The sequence below is a fragment of the Dromaius novaehollandiae genome, chromosome 2 (genome assembly GCF_036370855.1).
Source record: "Dromaius novaehollandiae isolate bDroNov1 chromosome 2, bDroNov1.hap1, whole genome shotgun sequence".
Classification (NCBI taxonomy): domain Eukaryota; kingdom Metazoa; phylum Chordata; class Aves; order Casuariiformes; family Dromaiidae; genus Dromaius; species Dromaius novaehollandiae.
This window is the reverse complement of record NC_088099.1, coordinates 110,609,279-110,630,141: the sequence shown is the minus strand read 5'-3', so window position 1 is coordinate 110,630,141 and position 20,863 is coordinate 110,609,279. Positions and strand designations below refer to the sequence as shown.

The 20,863-nt window shown below is 36.0% G+C and overlaps 1 long non-coding RNA gene across 4 annotated transcripts in view; it reads right to left on the bottom strand.

The window, feature by feature from the left end:
• Window positions 1–20,863, bottom strand: part of LOC112992337 (uncharacterized) — a 221,599-nt gene that overhangs the window by 138,501 nt on the left and 62,235 nt on the right. The window contains exon 2 of one of the 4 annotated variants that reach the window (XR_010387880.1): window positions 11,737–11,928. The exons of the other annotated variants lie outside the window; for them this stretch is intronic. This is a non-coding gene — a long non-coding RNA (uncharacterized LOC112992337). The remainder of the gene's footprint in view (window positions 1–11,736; window positions 11,929–20,863) is intronic. 4 annotated transcript variants of the gene reach the window in all.

The window sequence follows — 20,863 nt, the reverse complement described above, 5'->3', positions numbered from 1 at the left end:
GCACACTACAGCAGACATGTATTTCAGAGTGAGGATAGGACTCCACTATGTACAAGTGAGGTTGGCAAACACAGACTTAATTATATTTTTATTTTCTGTCGTTTTGTTTTGTTTTAATAAGTTTTTTTTTTAATTTTAAAAGTAAAACCTAAACCAGGCATGTATAGGTACTTGGGGCATTAAACTACTTAGCTCAAGAAACCTAATAGGGCAGTATCTCAAAATTTAGTTTTTATTGCTTATTGTGTAATGACAGATAATTTCCCCTATAATTTATAAGCAGTCTTCATACTGGGAAGGACTATAAAGTCAGCAAAGCTTATCATTACATTTCATTATCAATTATTTCATTATCTACTTGTACAGTCTTTGTTTTCAAAATTTTAGTAACACTATTCTGCAATCAAATTTGTATTTATGGCAGCAAGCGTAAGGTGAATCTACTGTCCAAATGGTTTTCTCATGGTTATATATATTAATTTATGATATAGCTGTCCTACTTTATTGTAATACAGCAGCTAAGCCAAAACACACACATACATACACACAAAAACACACAAAGGCTGTAAAAAGAATGTAAAAATGTACCACATGCCAGGTATTACCTAAAGGCGCAATATGGACGTAAAGCCAATAGAGATAATCAGCAAAAGTAATAAACTGGCACTCCTAAGCAGTTCAAATCAACCCATCCAATTTACACAATCCACTAGCCTCACTTTATCTGCTAGTAATTATCACAATCACACTGATGCTCTAGTGTGCTATAGGAAATGCAATCCTCTGCCTTCCCTTGAGTCTTGCTAAATAAGCAAATTATATTGATTGTCCTTTTAATAGATAGTACCAAAGTCCTTAAGGCCTTTCAGCTTGTGAAAAGGAGGAAATAAGTGTTCTATACGGTGCTTTTTTGTTTTGTTTTGTTTTGTTTTGTTTTGTTTCTCAATTGAGAAGGAGAGGTTTTGTTTGAATATTTTACAATAAGCTTAAAAATATATACTGTCATGTGCAGTACCTTCATAAACTCAAACCTCTTTGCAGTATGAAGAATAGAAGCAGTGTTACTTTAGTTGTTCTTCATATAGATGATGTCAGCAAACAAAGAGCCTTTCCACGGTAGTGGCAAGTTGGAGCTTAAATCAGTTACACAAACTTTTCTTTCCTCACCATTTTTTTCCTTGCCAAATAAAGGTAGCTACAAAATTTCAGAAACCTGCTCATGGAGAAATACAGCGGTAACCTGGTGTCTCAAGTATGCAGTAGGGATTTTTTTTCCCCACTTCTTTGTGAGACAGACAGACAGACAAACATGGGATAAAAGAGAGATCCTATTTCCACATTTAGTTTTCCTAACTATGTCTTTCACATTTTATCAGTTGTGAGACTCAGAACTTTAAAACTACAATTCTTCAGAAAGTCAATGCTGGATGAGCACCTGGAGTAAAGAGCTTTAATATTGTCATGCAACAGGCAGGAAATTAAGACATAATGAAATGAAAAATAGTAACATGGTCTTGCAGAAAGTCTGCAACAGAACTAAGTCAGACAGCAACATCCTGATTCTGGTTTCTTAAGCATATAATTACCCTTCCTTTCTGTTCTTTATTGTATATTTTGCTTCTATTCAGAACTCATAGTCCCAAAATGTTAATAGGCAAGGCACTTCAGTCATCTTTTAAAAATCAGCTCAAGCTCTGGACTACATGCATTTTGCATAGGAATTCTGAAGTTTAATCCATTAACTAAGCGAGCCTTACAACACTTTAATAAAAACGAAATCCTCTAGCTTTCACTCCTTAACGGTTTACTACTACAATACTGTCAATACCACATTTTCTTATGAAGAATATTAAAAAATAATTTAAACTTACTTTAATCCAGGCAGAAATAAAAGAGAAAAATATCTGGATACTGGAATCACATAAAACAGTTCTGGGTTGTATCTGTTTTTGTTTTTGTTTTAATAAGTGTTTCAAACCTACTTTCCAGATCCAGATTAATTTTGCTGGGTTTGGATTCACCTGGACCCCAGATCCCCAGCAGTAGGATGTGTCATTTGGATTCACAATTGGAAAAGTTTCTGTGCCATTCCTTTTCATTTTTGGCTAAGTAGAAAGGAATAATGAACTGTCAGGTCAAAGTAAATTCATCTAAATTACCTAAAAATCTTGTTTTTTAATCACTTGAAAAAAAGCTAAGCTGAATAACAAGCATATACTTGTTTAAGAGGTTACAATGAGCCGCCCTTGCTACTCCCCACTGAAAAAGGTTGACTATTGTCCTAGGCTGCTTCCCTTCACAGAGGCAGGAAAACAAGAGTGCTGCAGCACAAAGCAGTGGGACACTCAAATGAGACGGCTGAGCCAAAAAGCACACACTTGTCTAAAACGGATGATCCTGCTTCGCCTTTTCCTGAGACAGGCCAAAGGAGGCAAAGGAGGGTTGAAGTCAGCAATCAATGACAGCGTCAGGTTAAAAAGACTGTGAAAGTATGGTTGGAGGGGACATCCAACTAGCTGAAAGAGGTGCCACGTAGAGATATACGGGCTAGTTTTACATAGGCTAGTGAAGCATTGCAAGCTACACAGTTGTGTCAATCTCTCTCATATTTTGGCTAGCAAACCCTGATGATAGAGGTAACTGGTACAGGCCTCTGGCTAGCTCATGCAAGGCCCTATTTGTCACATGATGATAAACTAATAGTTTGGCAAAGGGGATATGATTATTCCTTATAAATAAGATCAGGAGACAGGAAACAGGGGTATAAAACACTTAATTATGCTTGAAGGCAGCACAAAAACACATGGATAAAAAACACGAGTGAGTTGGTTTGGGAACTGCATGCTTAAATAATAGATATAGAGTTTCTGTGTCAGCTTCCATTTAGAAACAGTTTGTCTAAAAAGCCTGTTTTTAATTTGGAACTTGATCAGTTTATAAAAAATATTTTCAGTTTGGCTGCTGAAGGCTTCCTCAAAAGGTTCTCTCCAGTTCTGTGTTCCCATAAACCAGTAATTCTTCACTGTGAGCACAAGAGTGCTCAGAGAACAACTAGAAAAATAGATGCTGCAACTATAATACAACTGTAAATAACCAATAAGGGAAGATTTAAATACCCATCTAATACAGGAAGACTAGTTTTTCATAAGATTTGAGTATAGAACGTTGTCAAACCAGGGAAGTGATTTATATAATTGTAAAAACGACTTCTCCAAAGGTTCTTGCAGCATACAAGCAAAAAACTTCCTAAAGTTTGTATTTCATTAAAATATTAACTGATACAGAAAATGTCATATTAGGAAAAAAGAAGTGATGCCTTCCGGGGCTTGAGGGTGGGGAACCAAAAAATTACCCTCAACCAACTATTGTAGTTCATGTACTTGAGCAAACTGTGTTGAGGGTATGTAAGGCTGCAAAACAGAGATTCTGCAATAGTGCAAAGAGGCTTCTCATGAGACACCAGTACTTACTGAAAGGTAGAAGAGGTAGTCCTGAAGAACAGGGACATGCATATGACACCATTCTATATATACATTTTTTTTTTGATATTGCAAGACAGTAACACAAATAGAGAGACCACTATCCAGATAGTAAGCCACATACAATATTTAGTCATCTGTTTGTTTCCCCATCCGCTCTGTATTTTCAAATTAACATTTTACATAAAGATATTTTCTCTAATATGTTTCTGAGACAGCCGAGAGTCACTTGTGAAGACAAGCGAGAAGGAGGAAAGTCTTTGAGTCACACCAATCCAAAACATGACCCCAGACAGTATATTTCCAATCAGATTTTCAGGTTGTTGCTGGAAAGAAGCTTACAAAAAACTAGCAGCAGGCAAAAGGAAACAAGAAGCACAAGAAGCTGGGTGACATTTACTCCATATGCACCAAGAGAGCTCTTTTGGAGAAGAGAGATCCTGCACAACGGAGAACTGCCCTAAACACCACACAGGGTAAATGCACATGCTATGTGAATCTGCTCACAGTGTCCTTCCTGCATAGGGCAGCAAACTCTTCCTCTTCTCTGTAGCACCATCTAATGGAGAAGTCCTTCACAACCCCCTGCACGAGAAAGTGCCATGCTGTCCCCTAGCAACCCCAGGGCACACACAGCCTTCCCACCTGATGCCTACATCCTGCACAGGAGGTTTGCAGGTCTGTCTCTGCCATTTCACCTTCTGCTCAGACTCGCTCTGCATTGTGAGGAGAGAGCAGAAATTCTTCTGAAGAAGTGCAGCTGAAGCATACGATGGGGAAAAGCTAAATGCCAAGAAACTTCTGATGACCCAGTACCAGACAGATATACAATAATTTGTTCTCACATTTAGCTTTTATTAAATTTAGTAAATTACCTCCAGAGGGGAAAATCTTGGGAAAAATGCTCTGCCTGCAGCTTGTGTTTGTATCTTATCTAAAGTTAATAAAAAAACCAATGACTAAGAGCTGGAGAGTGTGAAATCACATTTAGAATGAAGTCAGGGTATTGTGTACTAACTTTCTCTGAAACTATAAGCGAGAGGATGATATTTCCAGCAGCAGCATTTTCAGTAGAAACATCACCTGACTATCTATTAAAGATCAAGTTCTTTTTGTAGACCCACTCCCAAAAGCATAGACATTAAAGAGCAGGAAACATGAAACTAAAATAGGCCATCAGTAAAAGTGGTGTAGAAGGAAAATAGTTTCTTCTTAGATGAACACAAATGCTTTAGTTTAAAAATTCAGTGTTAGTGTCTCTTTCCCTGACATAATACTTTCCATGTCAGAAATCAGATGATTTATTAACAGTCTGATAGTTTACACTACTGAAGAAGAGCTATCAACAAAACATGAATATTTTTCAAACGCTGTCTCTCATCTTAGGGACCCTGGAGTCCATCCCCACCAAGAGCCTCAGTAAATCTTTCTGAGTGCTCTACTGCACTTAGGTGGCAGATGGCTGATGTACTGACATCAAACCTGGCACCACAGCACCCCAAAACAAGGAGTGGTACATCAGAGAGGGAAGTACAACCAAGAACAAGAGCATCTTGTGCCTGCATTGTAACCACCAGTGGGCAGGAGAGGGATAAAATTCCACCAACTAAAAAGCATTAGAGCGGCTTGTATTCAAATGTGTATCATGTGGGCTGGAGAGCTAACTGATGTTTATGGGCTAAAATAATCTTTCATACCCTTAAAAAACATCAGCTATTCCAAAGAATTCTTGAAAGATATTTCACACTGTGTACTTGTTGTTAATTTATTTTTTTCAATTGAGGCCCAAATTATTAGCTTCTGAGTAAGTTTTATGTCAACAGGTTATAAAAAGGGCAAGCATCTACATTGCCACCTTGAGAAAGGTGTTCAGTCACGATTCCTATAGCTAATACTTATATGATAGAGCCTCCAAACTGAACAAGTGTTGTCTGTAGGAACTCAATAAAAGTAAATAAACTATTCTGAAACAAAGAGTATAGTATAAGATTTTTGGTTTTTAACTGTACCTGCATTTTTCACTCACTTCATTTGCATTAAGTGACAAAATCCAACAGTTTAACACATTTAATTTTCACCTTGTCTCATTAGTGTTGTTTACAAAAGAAGTCATTCTCTAAGGCAACCAAACAGCAAAATCCCCCTTCTGCAATACACACACTGTGTTTTTCTTTTGCATTGTCAAATTAGTCATTAGGTTTATTCAAAACACACACTTAGACTTGCTAATAAAGGGAAATATGATTGTTTCATTTGCACAGCAGTTAAGCAGGTCTAGAAATAAGGACTGTTACCCAAGCTGCATCTCTGAGAAGCTTGAGAGTGTATCTATGCTTGATTACACTTAAGACTACAACTAAAATAGAAAAATGCACAAAAAGACCATTGAATGCTTATGTTTCTAGCTAATACAAAACAGAAGAACTTCAGTAAAGTAATTGATGGCCCTTAGAGATTACTCACAAAGTAGATACTGTTCTTAAAATATCTCCTGTTCTGATCTGTAATAGAATTTGAACCTTCCCAGCTTAGAAATGGAACAGTGCATATAAAAACAAATTTAATTATTAAACCTAGTCATACCTATCATATGACAAACCATAAAAACACCAGAATCAAATTAACAGAAAACTGGAATTTTTGATCATTTTAAAGTTGAGCTACTAAATCTCCACATGGGCAGCAAAGACCTAACTAAAATTCATCAATTTGCTGCCAGTTGTATCAACCGTCAACAAAAATAATGTGTATGTAGTAATGCAAAACACCTTTGTAAAGTCTATGCAACATTTCTGGAAATTATTATGGCATTTGATGTGATAATTAGTTTCTGTGCTAAAGGTATTCAGTAACACAAAACTCAAAAGGCAGTCTTGATGTTAATAACTGATGTATGAAATAAGGGCAGTTCTTTTTCCTTTCTCCAATTTTGTTTGATTCATGTAAGAGGAACCAGCAGGAGCATAGCCATTATAGATTTCTACTGATAACTGCATTATCACTAATTACAGTGATGCAAAACAAATTCCAATTTAACTTAGTAGTTTATTGGAGGTGTTGAAATGGCAGAAGTTGTCAGTAAAGAGATGAAAGACTGAACAGTAATAAGTGTTGTTTCTTTACATCTAGAAAGCAGACAGAATAAACAAGGAATGTTCTGGGATATGTGAATTAAAGAATATTATGGAAGTTCCTTCTTGCTTAAAGGTAGGTGAAAAGAAAAAGGAAGAAAATGGAGAAGAAAAAATGGCGTATTTTAATTCTATAGATCCCCTAAGCCACTTTATACAAATTAAGATTGAGTAAGAGGTATGTCATGCTAACTCTGAAATGAAAGTTTCTTCTAAAAAGCGCTCCAAAGGCAGAGGCTGAATCCACTGAAACACACAAATAAAACTGAGTCAGACTATCATGCACACTGTGAAAGAAAAAGCCCCCAAAAAAGCAGATAGGTGAGAAGTGCCATGATTACAATAGAGAGGGTAGAACAGCACAAGGTAAGGAAAAAGATCAAGGCAGCATATGTGCCTAACAGAGGCAAATTATCTTTGAAAGCACAGTTGTAGAACAAGGAGTGCTCTGCAGGTGTGTTTATGGAAAGGCAAAAAATAATGATTCCATTTTTCAGTAACAGTCTCTCTATATAAAAGATTTGAAATACAAGAAATGACTTTATACAAGTAAATTCATTACAACTTTAGCCTGGACAGAGATATTCTCAGATTTCTTTTCCTTCTGCAATGGGTATTTTTCAGGGACAAGTCCGCTGATAACTAAAGTAAATGAAAATTTTTCTTTTACAAAATGACACCAAAACTTACTACTAATTGTACCAAATCATGCCAGTTGCATTTGTATCCTAATCTTTTTTTAAAGTTTTCTTGAAAAGCTTTTGTTTTGCACCTATGCTGAACAACATTAAAAACAAGGTACCACTATGTTATTTAAATGTTGAGGAATGTTGGACTTCATAGACAATTCTTAAGCCTGTTCAAAGCCTGTGCACTGTATATTTGCATCAGCAGATGTCATTAGACATGGCTTCTCTAACAAAGTGGAAAAATAGTCATCTTATGCCTTAGTACTGAAACAAGCAAATAAAATAAGTTGATAATACAAGATACTTGGTGAAAACAACTATCAATGAGGTTTCTTTTTTGGTTTTTTTTTTTTTTTTTTTTGGTTTGTCTTTTTTAGATCCTAACAAGTAGAACAACCAAATAAGTGAGGAAAAGAAAAGAAAGAAGGTACAACCATTAGTTTGGCACTTCTTAGATCTCTGGTCTGAAAGGTAAGCTTAACTTCCTGTGTTGTCTTCTTAAGTACGTTTCCCATTAGATTATTAATGATGAGGATTATGACCTCTCCTTTAAGTTGTCTTGATAAATCAAGTGTCAAGATGTAAAGTACACACTACACAGCAATTCAGGTTCTCGCAAATAATGACAAAGTCCTTCAGATACAGTCTGTTCTTCTACATGCATATAAAATCTGCTTAGACCTGTTCTTAGGATGCATCTGCTATCAAACAGATGTAGTATCTTTGTATTAGTTAAGGACTTTTAATTGTCACTGACAGTGACAATTTACATGCACTGTTAAAGATTCTGTATACATTTATCTGATGAAACTCTGTTATAAATATATTACTACTATGGCTACTCTTTATTGTGGGTAAACAAGCAAGTTTTAGTCTGCACCTCTGTAGTGGGTGAATTTAGCCCCAAGGTACTTCATGACTGAAAACACACATACACTGTATCATAATCTTTCTTAGGCCACTAACAGAGTAGAAAACTACACAAATTAGAGGGGGAAAGCTGTCGGTTGGTTATTGGTTTTGCTAGTTATTTCTTGACTGCTAGCAGCTAATAGTAACATTTAAAGAGACTTTTATGTGCATGTCTATCTTACTCTAGGTTAGGAAGCAGAAAATTTAATTGAAAGGAAACGTGGAACTTTCATAGTGATGTCACCTTTGTAGAGAGTTGTTTTAAGGCATATGAGGGTGATATAGGAAATTAAAAAAAAAAGCTTTATAAAAATGTGGTTATAATTTTATGGGTTCTTATATCAAAGAGCAAAACAATGCAACAGTTGTCAATAACTAGTATTGTGGAAATCCAAAGATATAGATCTTCCAAGATTAGAATATCAGGAAAAAGCGGAATTTGAAATAGTGTTAGGGAATGGAACACTAAGAAGTAAAATAAGGCAATGGTGAGTGGGTATGAAAGAGTTTTGTACTCAAATTTACTGCAGAACTGAGAAAAATGAAGCAAGCTCTGTCTCTCCCATTGGATTCATAGGAATTTAAAACTGAGTTCACTAAAATATGTTTATGACAATTTAATAATCAGTTTTGATGACTATTTCTGTCATAAAGTTCTGTTCACAGGTATGCCTGAAAGTGAAATTACAGATTACACACCTGAGTTTTCATATTTGAATGCTATGTTCAGGAACAGGCTTATCTCTAAAGACACAGCAAATTCACAGAAGAAAAAAATGCTATTTGAGATAGCTAAAACTTTACATTTTTCCTATTTGATCCAAATGATTTTGGAGGAAATAAAGGATTTTTTTATTTTATTTTTTCATATTTGCTTTTAAAAAGTCATCAGTTTCAAATAGCTCCACATACACTTTAAATTAAATGAAAAGCACAGCTTTTCAGCATGAGAAAATAAAATCTCAAAATAATGAGCACTACTGATACAAATTCCTAAATGTATCATATACACATTCTAAAATCCTATTGCATATATGTGAAGATCAGTAGGAAAAAGGCACTGATCATGTTCTAAATTCAGGATTTCTATCTGAGACTGCTTCCAAATTTTCTAGCTGACAGAGTTCATTTCTTTGTGTAGCTTCCTTTTATTCACATTCCCTTAAAACAGAGCTGACAAGATATCCAACTACCACAAGGATAACATGTAATCTACCAGACTTTGAAACGTCTCTTAACGCTGTAGTGTTTGGGTAAAATTCCAAGTGGATCCACTTTTGTGGCAGCTTGGAAAGATTTTAACAACCTAAGACTTTCACAAATAGCATGGCTATGGCACTTTCATTTAATCCTCACTACTTTCAAGTACTCTATTGTGTTAAGAGAGAATGGAGTCATGGAAAGGTTGCAAGCTTGCATAAAATCATACAGAAATTCCAAAGCACAGCCACAAATGGAAACATGATCTATTGAAGTTGTACATTTTAAATACTAAAGCACATGTTCAATATAAAAATGAAATATCTGATGTTAATAGCATTCTTGACAATGAAAATTACTGGCAGTGAGTATATCTTGAAACTAAAACTGAAGTTATGTACCATCCACTTTTGTTTGGTTCTATCAAATTCTCTCTTCAAAGACAGAATCATTGCCTAATACAGTTGCTGGTTTAGTTCTGCAGTGCTACCAGTATTAGAAAGTTCAGAAAGTAATTTTAGTGGTCATATTGGAAGAAAACAAAAAAAGAAAAAACAAAAAAAACTCCCACCCCTTAGATGAATTCCAAATATTTTGTACGCCAGTAATTGGACAAAAGTTAAAGCCATTTGCTAGACAGGAAGCAATATAGAAATAGAGTATGTTCTAAAGCCATACAATAATTCAAAGTAGTAGGGACCTTGGGAGGTCTCTAGTCCAACCTCCTGCTCACAACAGGGTCAGCTCTGAGATCAGACCTGGGTGCTCAGGGCTTGATCCAGCCTGGTCTTGAAAACCTCCAAGGACAAAGACTGCACAACCTGTTTGGGCAACATCTTCCACTGTAGGATCTTCTGCAGGGAGAAAGTGTTTCTCCTTATAGCCAGTCTGAACCTCTCTCTTGTTTTAGCTGTCCCTCTTCCTCCCACCATGTAACTCTGGGAAAAGCTGTTGGATGCCCCCAAAGCCCTCTCTTCTCCAGACTGAACAAGCCCCAGCACTCAGCCTCTCCTCACAAAGCAACTGCTCCAGCCCCCGACCATCTTGGGGACCCTTCCACTGAACTCCTCCACTTTATCTTTCTTTTATTGGGGTACTAAAATTGAACACTGTATCGCAGACTAACAATTTTGTTCTTGAACAGCTATATATAATACTAATAAAATCAGTGTTTGTATTGCAGCTCATATCACTAACAATCTGTTATTTTTCCAAGAGAACTATCTCTTAGTACTCTACTGCACACTAATATGTCGTTTTCATGGAGCAGCCCTGCTTTTAGGATAGACTGTTATTCAGTCTATAAAGATGAGAGAAAATTCTCTTGTTCTTTGTGACAGCTTTTTCACTCCCAAAACTTAACTGAAAATCAACATAACATTTTTCTCAGGATTAAAACATATTTATACACTCTACAAATAATATGTTGCTAGAATATGTGCAAAAGCGCCCGGTGGTGAACATAATGCATAGAAATAAATTAAAGAAATTAAGTAATTCTTTTCTAAACATAAAAAACACTAACATTTAGTTACACAAGACTTTTATTAAGACTGATTTTTTTTTTTGTATTAATAGAGAAGGCAGGGAAAGTGGCAATCAGCATTGCTAGTATCCAAAAATTCTCACTGAGAATGTTCTAAGTAATCTTGTACATAACGAACATCACTTCATCCAAAGAGCTTGAAGCTCACATAAGGAAACAAAGAAAACAGATGAAGAGAAAAACGTGACCAAGCTGAGAATAAAACACAGGCTTCTTAAGTTAGTGCCCTATTTACTGTTCCACACTTTCATCCCAAGCTTAGTATATCTATCATTTCCTTCTTTCAACAATTAGAATGCTTTCTTTGGATTTCCCGTGTCAATGAGGTTATTTTCCACAAGAACAGCCATAAAAAGCAATGAAATGACTCTGCATACATTATATTCAGGAAGTCACCTCTGCTAGCAGAAGATTTTTATAAAAACAAGGGTTTCCTCTCTTAACATAAGTGATTGCTTTCTAAAAATGTGAGTTAATTAGCAAGGAAATTGCAAGTATTGCTACTCAAAAAGTAATGTCAATAACACAATTCAAAACAAATCCATAAGTTGAAACAAGACTGATTTTGGTAAAGAGTGGTAATTACAACTTGCTTTTCTTTAGAAGTACTTAACAGTTCTATATTTGGTAAACAGAAAAGTTTGACAATCAGGTCATTGGTTCACACAAGTCCAAGTCTGACTCCAATAGAAAATCATTATCCTCCAACAATGACATGAGCTGTTGATCTCAGATAAGCATGGGTTGGAAGAAGAGAGTATAAAATGTTAGTCCCAAACCTTTTTTCCAGATTAAACGTTTACTGAAGGCATGCATGCCAGAGGTAATGATGCTTGTAATGAAGGTGCTTCCTCCTGACTAGAGCATTCTCTTCCCAGGACATCTTGGCAGGCTGTTCTTCTCTTACTCTTTCACCTTGTCTCTTAATTTATTAGGCAGGAGTAAATGGCTGATTCTGTAGTTACTTGGTGCTACAAATTTCAATAGAAAAAAGTCTTTAAAGAAAGAGAAAACACAGCAACTTTGTAACTCCTATTTTTTATTCTAATTTCTGTCCCTGATTTTCTGCATGACCGTGGAGCAAAAATATTGCATCTAAGATACAGCGTCCCCACTTTTGTTAATTTTTGCCTTTTGTCTTCTATTAAGATCTTAACATGGAAACTTTAGTGTATTAGTATATAGTACAGAGCAAACTGTATTTTTAGAGGTTTTTTTCCTTCTAAGTTATTGATTAAGGACACCATAAAATAATGATCCTTCAGTTGTCATAGCTAACAAAGCAGCTAGAGTTTTAGCATATTTGTTGCTCAAGGAAGAAATTCAAACCAAAGTTCTTAAGTGTATCCCCACGTAAAATATTTGTAATTTTTTTCTTTGGTGCTTAGTATTTTAGGGAGAGAGGTAGAAATAGACAAATCAAAGATATGAGAATTTTTAGTTAACTACATTCTGTCAGAATATTTGTTGAGATATATGGTCATTGAAAACTGCTTTAAAAAAGTACTTTCTGAAGATAAAAGAAAAATTTCTTTCATTTGGATTTTCAGTGAAACTTGGACCTCAAATCCAAGAACACAAGTCTGAGAATTCAAAATTCAATACATACTGCTAAGTAGTTGCCATCCTAGTTAACTAGGATCACAGCATTTCTTTTTTGTTTGTAAGTTTGACCCCAAATCATTTTTAGCCTTGTTTTTAAAGAAATAGTTGCATGCAAATGTGTACCTACATCTGTCCTTAAGCTACTGGTCAGTTTCAACCAGTTTGAGAAAGGGTAGAGGCTAAGTCATGACTTTTTTTCTTTTCTTTCTGAAAATAAGAAGCTAGATATATAGGCAGGAAGAGATGAGAATCCGATAAGCAACAAAGTAGAGAACATCTTCAGCAATAACTCACATCTGCGATAACTACATAATGCCAAATCCTCTGGAAAATCTTGGAAGAGAACTCTTTCTCTCCTAGTGTGACAGAGATGAGAAACCCTGAGAAAGATTTCTAAGAAGTCCCAGGCCCTTACTGCTATACTTGTGTCAAATAAAATATCACTTGTAAAACATACATTTTGTAAAAAATAGGTTTTTTACATTGAACTCTTATCCCTGACAACAGCAAGCTCTTTGGGGAACCTCCAGGTGGGTATTGAAAGCTTTATCTTTTTCAGCTGACTTCCTCACAATGCTTCCAAGAGCATGGGAAAAGAAAGGATGTGACTGTGGCTCTACAAAATAACATTTCTCATGTCCAGAAAGCAACTAGAATTTCATCCCATAGCTTCCATGGTCCAAAAAGAGGGGAGCCACTGGAAAAAGGATGCTTCTCCTTGCCTGACATCTACTCTAACACCTTCTTTTTGGGAAGGCAGAAATGGCCCTTGGAAGTAGTGGAAATGGAAGATTTTGAAGTTAATATGTTTAAACCAGACAGTTAGAGCTGTGATCAGCTCTTACCTTCTCCATTACTTCATGATGTCTGCTGAAGCAGTTACTGCAGCGATCTAACAAAAGTACACGAGAATCATTTTCAATACCGCTTAACAGAAAACAAATCAGGCCTTAGTAACATGTAGTACTAATGAATGAATTACCAAGTGTCACAGACTTTGGTCTATTAAGTTCTTATGGAAGCTCCTAATTTTTTTTTTTTTTTGAAGCCAACATCTTTGCTGTCACAGCTATACATATTATTCATATCATAATATGAGAATATTTTAGGTGATTTAACAGGCTTAATAAAAAAGAAAAAATATGACCAAATACTCAACTGTCTGAAGGTAATGTGTTGCTTTATGTGATAATTCATCTCTCTGACAGCCTTTTAGACCGAATTTTAAAGAATCAGTATCTCAAGCGTCCATGAAGTATGGATATTCATGCATAAGAACATCTGCAGCACATTAACAATTTAATTGAAGTGAATTTCCTTAGGGATAACTCTGAAGTCATGTGATAAACAAAGAACTATATGCTAACAAATCCTTCAGAAGAGAACCTTTGCAAGTATCACTTAGTAGTGTCAAGTTCTCCAACTTTTCAGTCATTTTAAAATAACCTCCTCTTCATGCTATTCATTGCCAGCTTTTCTAACAGGATATATATAAATAAATAAATAAATAAATATATATATATATATATATATATGTAACAGCATGGTGTAAAAGTGAAATATTTGAGAAAAAAAGGAAAAAGAAAAAAGAAAAGAAACTGAACTACAGAGAGGTATAGCAGTTATGTGGAACATAACAAGATACGGGCTGGGTCTGAGACCAGAGGTTCCCCCCCACCAAGATTTCACAATAAAAACTATTGTAATGTTATCACTCTTAATGATTCCTCTGCCAAACCAGCTGTTTGCGTGCCAGGTTCAGATCTATCAAGGTAAGTAATATCTACTGGTCCATCAGAGTGTGTCCTTAGATTGGATCAGCTTTTATACGTAGGGTTAGAATAAGAGCCTACAGTGTTGAATGCCCTTCATTCATAAGGCCTATAGGAAGTTACTCATGGTTAGAAAAAACTATCTAGTGAAAAAACGTTATAGGAGGATAACCAAATTATCTCAACAGTTAATCAAAAGAATTATCTGATGAAATATTTGCCCCAAGTCTTGAGAGAGCAAATTTAATATTTCATAGCTACAGTATTATTTTTTCTCCTGCATCTTAATTTTACCATAAGGTGAATATCATTTTAACCTTGAAATATAATAATAAGCATGATATTGAATTTAAGCTAAAAGGTAGTATGTGCATCTGAATTTATTTTGACATGGTTTTTTAAAAAATGCAGATTTTAATATATTGAGAAACAAAAATCCTTGTGTTTAATAACTCATGAACTTGCAAAAAGCAGCAGTATTTTCTTGAAATATTTTCCGCAAAACCATAAATATACACTTAGCTTTTTTATAGTGATTTTTAAAATTTACTTGAAAATATGTGTTCACTGAACTCCTAAAACAACAGGCAGACTATTGCTAGCTTCTTCACCAATGCGAGCTTTCTCCCGGTGCCAGTCAGACATGATGGGATCTTTATGAAGTGACAGACCGCTCTGACTGTTGGTATTACATGCAGAACTGTGGCAAGGTTCAATGACAGTAGGATTTCGGAAGGAATAATCTTTTCTATCCAGTGGATTGAGCTTGCAAGAGTTATTTATTGAAAATTTCAAAGACAGTTAACTGTCGGTGACCAAAATACGCTCTCATAAGAAAATTATGCAAGGTTTCTCCTGAGTCCTGGTGGTCCAACAAATTTTATTTTTCAGAAACTAAACAGACTGGTTCTTCTACTGAGGGCCAAGTGCTAGATTTTTCAATTAGCTAGTCTTACCTTTCAACCTAGATTGTGACTACAGATTTTTTCCAACACAAAAACAGAAAGCAAATAAGAGAATATAAAAAAGACGCAGCATTTTGCAAGATGGCTACAAGAAAAGTTTCTGCCATTACTAAAAATGCAATTCTAAATAATTATCCAGAGAAATATGACTACACAGAAATCTGTGACAAGTTAGCATCTTGCATAGGTAACGGTGGGGGAAGAAGCCTAAACACTCCATGAAATGACATACACATCATGTAAACTTGACTGTTGTTTCTAAAAATTGCCTTATCACTATATATGACTTGTTAATGCTGCAGGTGAATTCAGTAATGAGTCTTTCAATAGCCATTTATTATAGACTATGAGACACATGAATTTAAGGGACTGGACAGCAACCATGACAGCAACAGAAATGTTTCTGTCAATTTTCCTTAATTAGGATTAGCTGAAGTGTTAAATGGACATGTAACGGATAAGGGGGCCAACCATGTAGTGTCGCTGGCAGAAATGAGAGATGTGTTATGGACAATGAACTAAGAATCTATTTTTACAAAAATAATGAAGTCAGACTACCACATCTAGATTCTACTTTATTTTATTATAGAATTCTATTCTATTCTATTCCAGAATGCTACATACAGCAATTGTCTTTAATAATAAAGAGAAGGGCAGTACTGGTATTTCTGAAAAACAGAAAAATTAAGCAAAGAGCTAGGTATATAAAATTGAGTTGTTTGAAAGTATTTATCTTCTTTGAAGAGAATCTTTTTTTCAGTTTTTGCAGTAGTCTTAATTATTCCACACACAGTTTTTTTTTTTCTTGTTTTTTTTAATGTAGAACAGGTCAAGACAATCTCTTGTTGGTGATTCTCAAATCCTTGTTTAGTCCCACAGTTATGTGACTTTGCATTCCATTCAAAAAGATTGTCGTTATTAATTCCCAGCTATTGCAGATAACCATGAAAAAAAAAATAGTTGAATTTACTTGGCATTTTTCCAACAAATATGGATTCTTCTGCTTTGATTTATTTTATGAAATTTCTTTATGTTTTAAAAATATTGCATTTTTACAAAAAAAATTTATTATTCACTTAAAATCAAAATTCTCAGCTGAACTTGCTTACTACATGGTGAGGCAAATAAATATGGAATTCAATTTAACATACTCCTACTGTAGTTCTTTTATAAAAGATATGCAATCAAGAAGCTAAATACTTTCCCTCACCCAAGTCCCTTCTGAGGGCTGGAAGCATCAGCACATTAGCACAAGTTTTTCATCATTACAGCACCTGTATTAACTCCAGAATATGCAAATATTTTAATGCAAAGACATTTTATTTGTAAGCAAAGTGTCTTTGGGTTCTGACACTGCTTAGAGCTATAATCATGTTGGCTTTGTCACCTTACTGTTTTTTCTAGCCAGACTTAGGATATGTTTTCTTCCTTTCCCTTGCAGGCAGCAGTGGATGCTATAGCAGCAATGGGAGTGATCTGACAAGTGACACAGGGAAACCAGAGGTTGAAACAGAATGCCTGCACCACATGAACTGCAAAAAAACCCACTGCAAATATTGAAAGACTTTATCATTTAGAAGTATTACAATGGCTGGGAGCAGGAAAACTGCTATTTTGATCGCAATGCATGGTCTGGGAACATCTATTTTATAAACATCTTCATGTATTTCGAATACAATCATTGCAATCCTATGACCAATGTGGAAAGATGCATTCTAGTATATCTACAACATTGAGTTTACCCATTGATATAAGATAGATGGAATATACCATATGCAACATCTGGTTGTCAAAACCCAAATCACCAACAAAGCAATAGCAGATACCTCAAACTACATATTTCAAAAATGATTGACAGGAGTTATCGTTTAACAACGCTATTTGCATCTGACCTCTCAGTCTTAGCAATGCATAGACTACTGAAAGGATAACTAAAGGAGAGAATAAATATTTCAAAATGAACAAGAATCAGAGCTTTTCAGAAAGATTAACTTATAGTGGACTTGGGAGCAGACTTTACTTTTGAGTAAGACTGAATGTCTGTTGAAAATACTAAACTGAAATAAAGAGTCTTTGATACCATGCTATGATATGGTAACCCTAGACATTTAAAAAGCTATTCATACAATAAGCATATGACAACTTACACTGAGACAAACTTACGCCATATGAGGCTGACAGGATATTCTCAGCTTGCTTGTGTTGTTTTACTAAAGCACAGGTACATTTTTTTACTATTATTTTGAATAAACCTCCACAATTTTAAAATAAGCAGTTTAAATTACTATGAAACCGAAATTTGGAAAAAGATAGAGGCAACAATGCATTTATTCAGTTTTTCAATCCTAATTTACTCTGTCAAAAATAAACTGCAGAGAGCTGCAAAAATACTCGGAAGCTTTTAGCAGTTAGATAAAATTATTTTTAAAAATCTGGGAGAAAGCTTGTTCCAAGCTCTTGGCTTTTAGGTTCATCCTTAAAATTTTGTACAAGAACTGACTTTTTGGAAGTATATACAAGAGCACTGAAGAGACTGGCAAGCTTCTGAGCCATTCAGAAAGAGTGGTCCTTTGATATCCTGTACAGATTAGACACATTAGGAGACAAATGAGTAAAAATGTTTTTCCTGCACTTGTGCAAGCACGCTCTTGGAGATTTCAAGAACTCATATTTTTCAGTAGCTATTTAACACTTGTGGGGCTCTTCTACTTAACATTAAGCAGGAACAAGCATCTACACTGAATGTTTGCGGAGCCAGATCATCCGGTAAATTGAATCCGACAGAGTCCCCGCCAGCTCAGCACCTGCTCCTGCCAAGCACAGCTCTTTCTAAATCTGATGGGTTCAGGCTGGTGCCACCTGTGCTGTTTGGCAACGCTGCCGACTGCCTCTAGCTCAAAGCTGTTCACCAGAAGTTCTTAACTCCCCCTCGAGCACCTCCTCGGCAGGCGCAGAGCAGGATGCTAGGGAGAGATTTACCAAGGCTGGACTTGAGGCCAGCTTTAAGGAAGACACAACACCCCATGTCCACAGTGCCCAGGAGAAAAAGGGGAGCAAAGGGCAGCAAAATTGCATCTTGCAGCACTACAGGAGCCAGCAGCATCTGCTCATGTGTTTACAACAACAAGTAGTTTTGTGCCCTGAAGCAGAACCTCTGGCTGACCACTTCACAGATAACCCCTTCAGTGTGCTTGGTTCACCAAGTATTTCTAATTCTTAATAGATCACTTTCTGCTACTGATTTTTGGTGGCTAAGAGGACTTTTAATAACAGTTGGACTTCAGCTTGCTCCAGTCCTAATAACTCACCCTCTCCCCACCTTTCCTTAGTGCTCTGCAAGACCCCCTCTGCTCAAGGTCTGACCTTCCTTCTCTAGAACCCCCACAATTTTCCTCTCAAAAACATTTCTTGTGTAAACAAATTTAACATTACAAGCCCTGACATTTATTGGGGGGAGGAGGGGGGTACCCTGACATATGAATTAGTGGAAATAATAATGTAAATTTGAACAAGAAACCTTGAAAGAGTATGGGGAGGGGAGAAGAGAAGGCAGCAAGTATCAGAGTAAAATGCATATAGTTGAAAGATGTTATCTATGCAATAGACTTAACAAAGAATAGTTCTAAAACACAGCAAGAGTGGGTAAGACCCCCACAACTCATCAGAAAAAGGAACAACGATGACAAATACCTATCAAACATGAACAACTGGAGGGGAAAAGTTTTGTTTTGTTTTGTTTTCCAAATAATCAGTAAGAACTGGAATAACTGCAATGAAAGCAAATTGTACAAGTATGTCAAAAATTTAATCCAGTGCTTACAGTTAAAGGTTTGTTTCAGGAATCTAAAAATCTCTGAATTAAAAAGAAAAAAGGCCAGTCCATCAGGAGCTCTAGTTACCTAAGTCACTTGCTCTGCTGTCTCCTTTCTGGGAACTATCACCCTCCAGTGCATCTCGCAGTCCATCAGAAGCAGAGAAGAGGGAAGGGATTGGGCTGGAAGAATACAATATGTGGATAAAACGAGCAAGATGGAATTGCCCAAGAGAGGCAGAAACAGCTGGTGGCTTTACCTACACATGTAAACTAATCTCTTGCTGGTCTTCTGTCATTTCAGATTTCCTGGAACATATTCAGGGCCTCCAAGCCTCTCTCTGCAAACCTGTGGACAGACATCAGTCCCTCACTGACCCTGAGTAAGCAGCCCTCTTCTACATGTTATCTCCGTGGAGTTCTCCACCACATGAAGGAGTGTGCATCCTTCGAGGAGCATACTCCACATGCATACTCTCTCAGCCGAAGTCTCGAAGGTTAACCTTCAATAAGGCTCAGAAAGACTCCTAAAAATGGAAAATTTGGAAAGATAAGCTGCATTTTTTTGCCGATTTTAAAGGGCTACTCTTCCCTTTGTGGGCCAGCACAGTTGGCAGTATGATGTAATTGCAGTGAACTGTGCTGGGACTAGAGAAGGACAGCAGGGGGGCAGAAGTTAGATCTGGGATGATTTACTAGTTGGGAGTCAGTGGAGGCTGTCTTCAAAAGAACCAGTATCTGTCTCACTACAATTGTTTGCACAACTATAAATCATTTAGGTCAGGGAACTGACCTAGTTTTCATATACTACTTTTCACTCAGATTATACATGCAAGCAATCAGGAAATTGCACTCTAAGATGGGGCATACTAGGAAGCTCTCCAACCGAGGAGTATTTAATGAAATGATACATCTCTATGGAGAAACTTACATCCTAGCAAAAATCAATAAAGAGCATTTTAATACAGTGATATCAATGCTTATTTTGGCTGTCATATGAAGACCAATATTGCTGAGCTGTCTCATTAAATATAACAGGGGCAGAACTTGCATACAGTAAATCCATTTTATCCTTAGAGGTTTCACAGATTGCTGGATGAGTAAAACAATAATCTTATAAAATAATAATTAAAAAAAACCTGTTTACTGTGAAATCAAATTATAATTCTTGTCCTCTCTTCTTCTGAGTTGCAGGTTTTTTACCTTTCCTCTAAAGGAAGCTTAGGCAAGATTTCATATCCAGGACTTAAAGCATATCTATATGAAGGAGACAAGACAAGACCTAGTCTTTAAACTATATAATTAAATGCATTATTTCTCATCTTCCTGCCACTAGGAATCCCAATTTGCTTAAGTCATAAAATGGACAAAATTCAATTAATAAGCAGCTATTTAGAGTGCAAGCGAGGCCTTATTTATGGAAGCCACAGTAAACACTTACAAACTTCTTATGGTCTTTTCCTTTACATTTATTAGCATAGCATCAAAATCACTGTTCTCCATGTTGCTCAGAAGTAGCTCTCCCTTAACTGGCTGAGGAAATGCCTACTAAAAGCATCAAGGATGTACTCTTCCTTTCTCATCAGCCTCTGTTCACCTTCCAACTACTCCATCAAGGTTTCTGTTATAGTACTCACTCTCCCATCCATCTCTTTAGATTTTGCTTTTTCCAACCGCACATTTTAAGTCAACCAGTTTTCCCTCCACTTTGCATTAAAGCAATATGGGGAGTAAGGCTTGTAATGGCACAGAG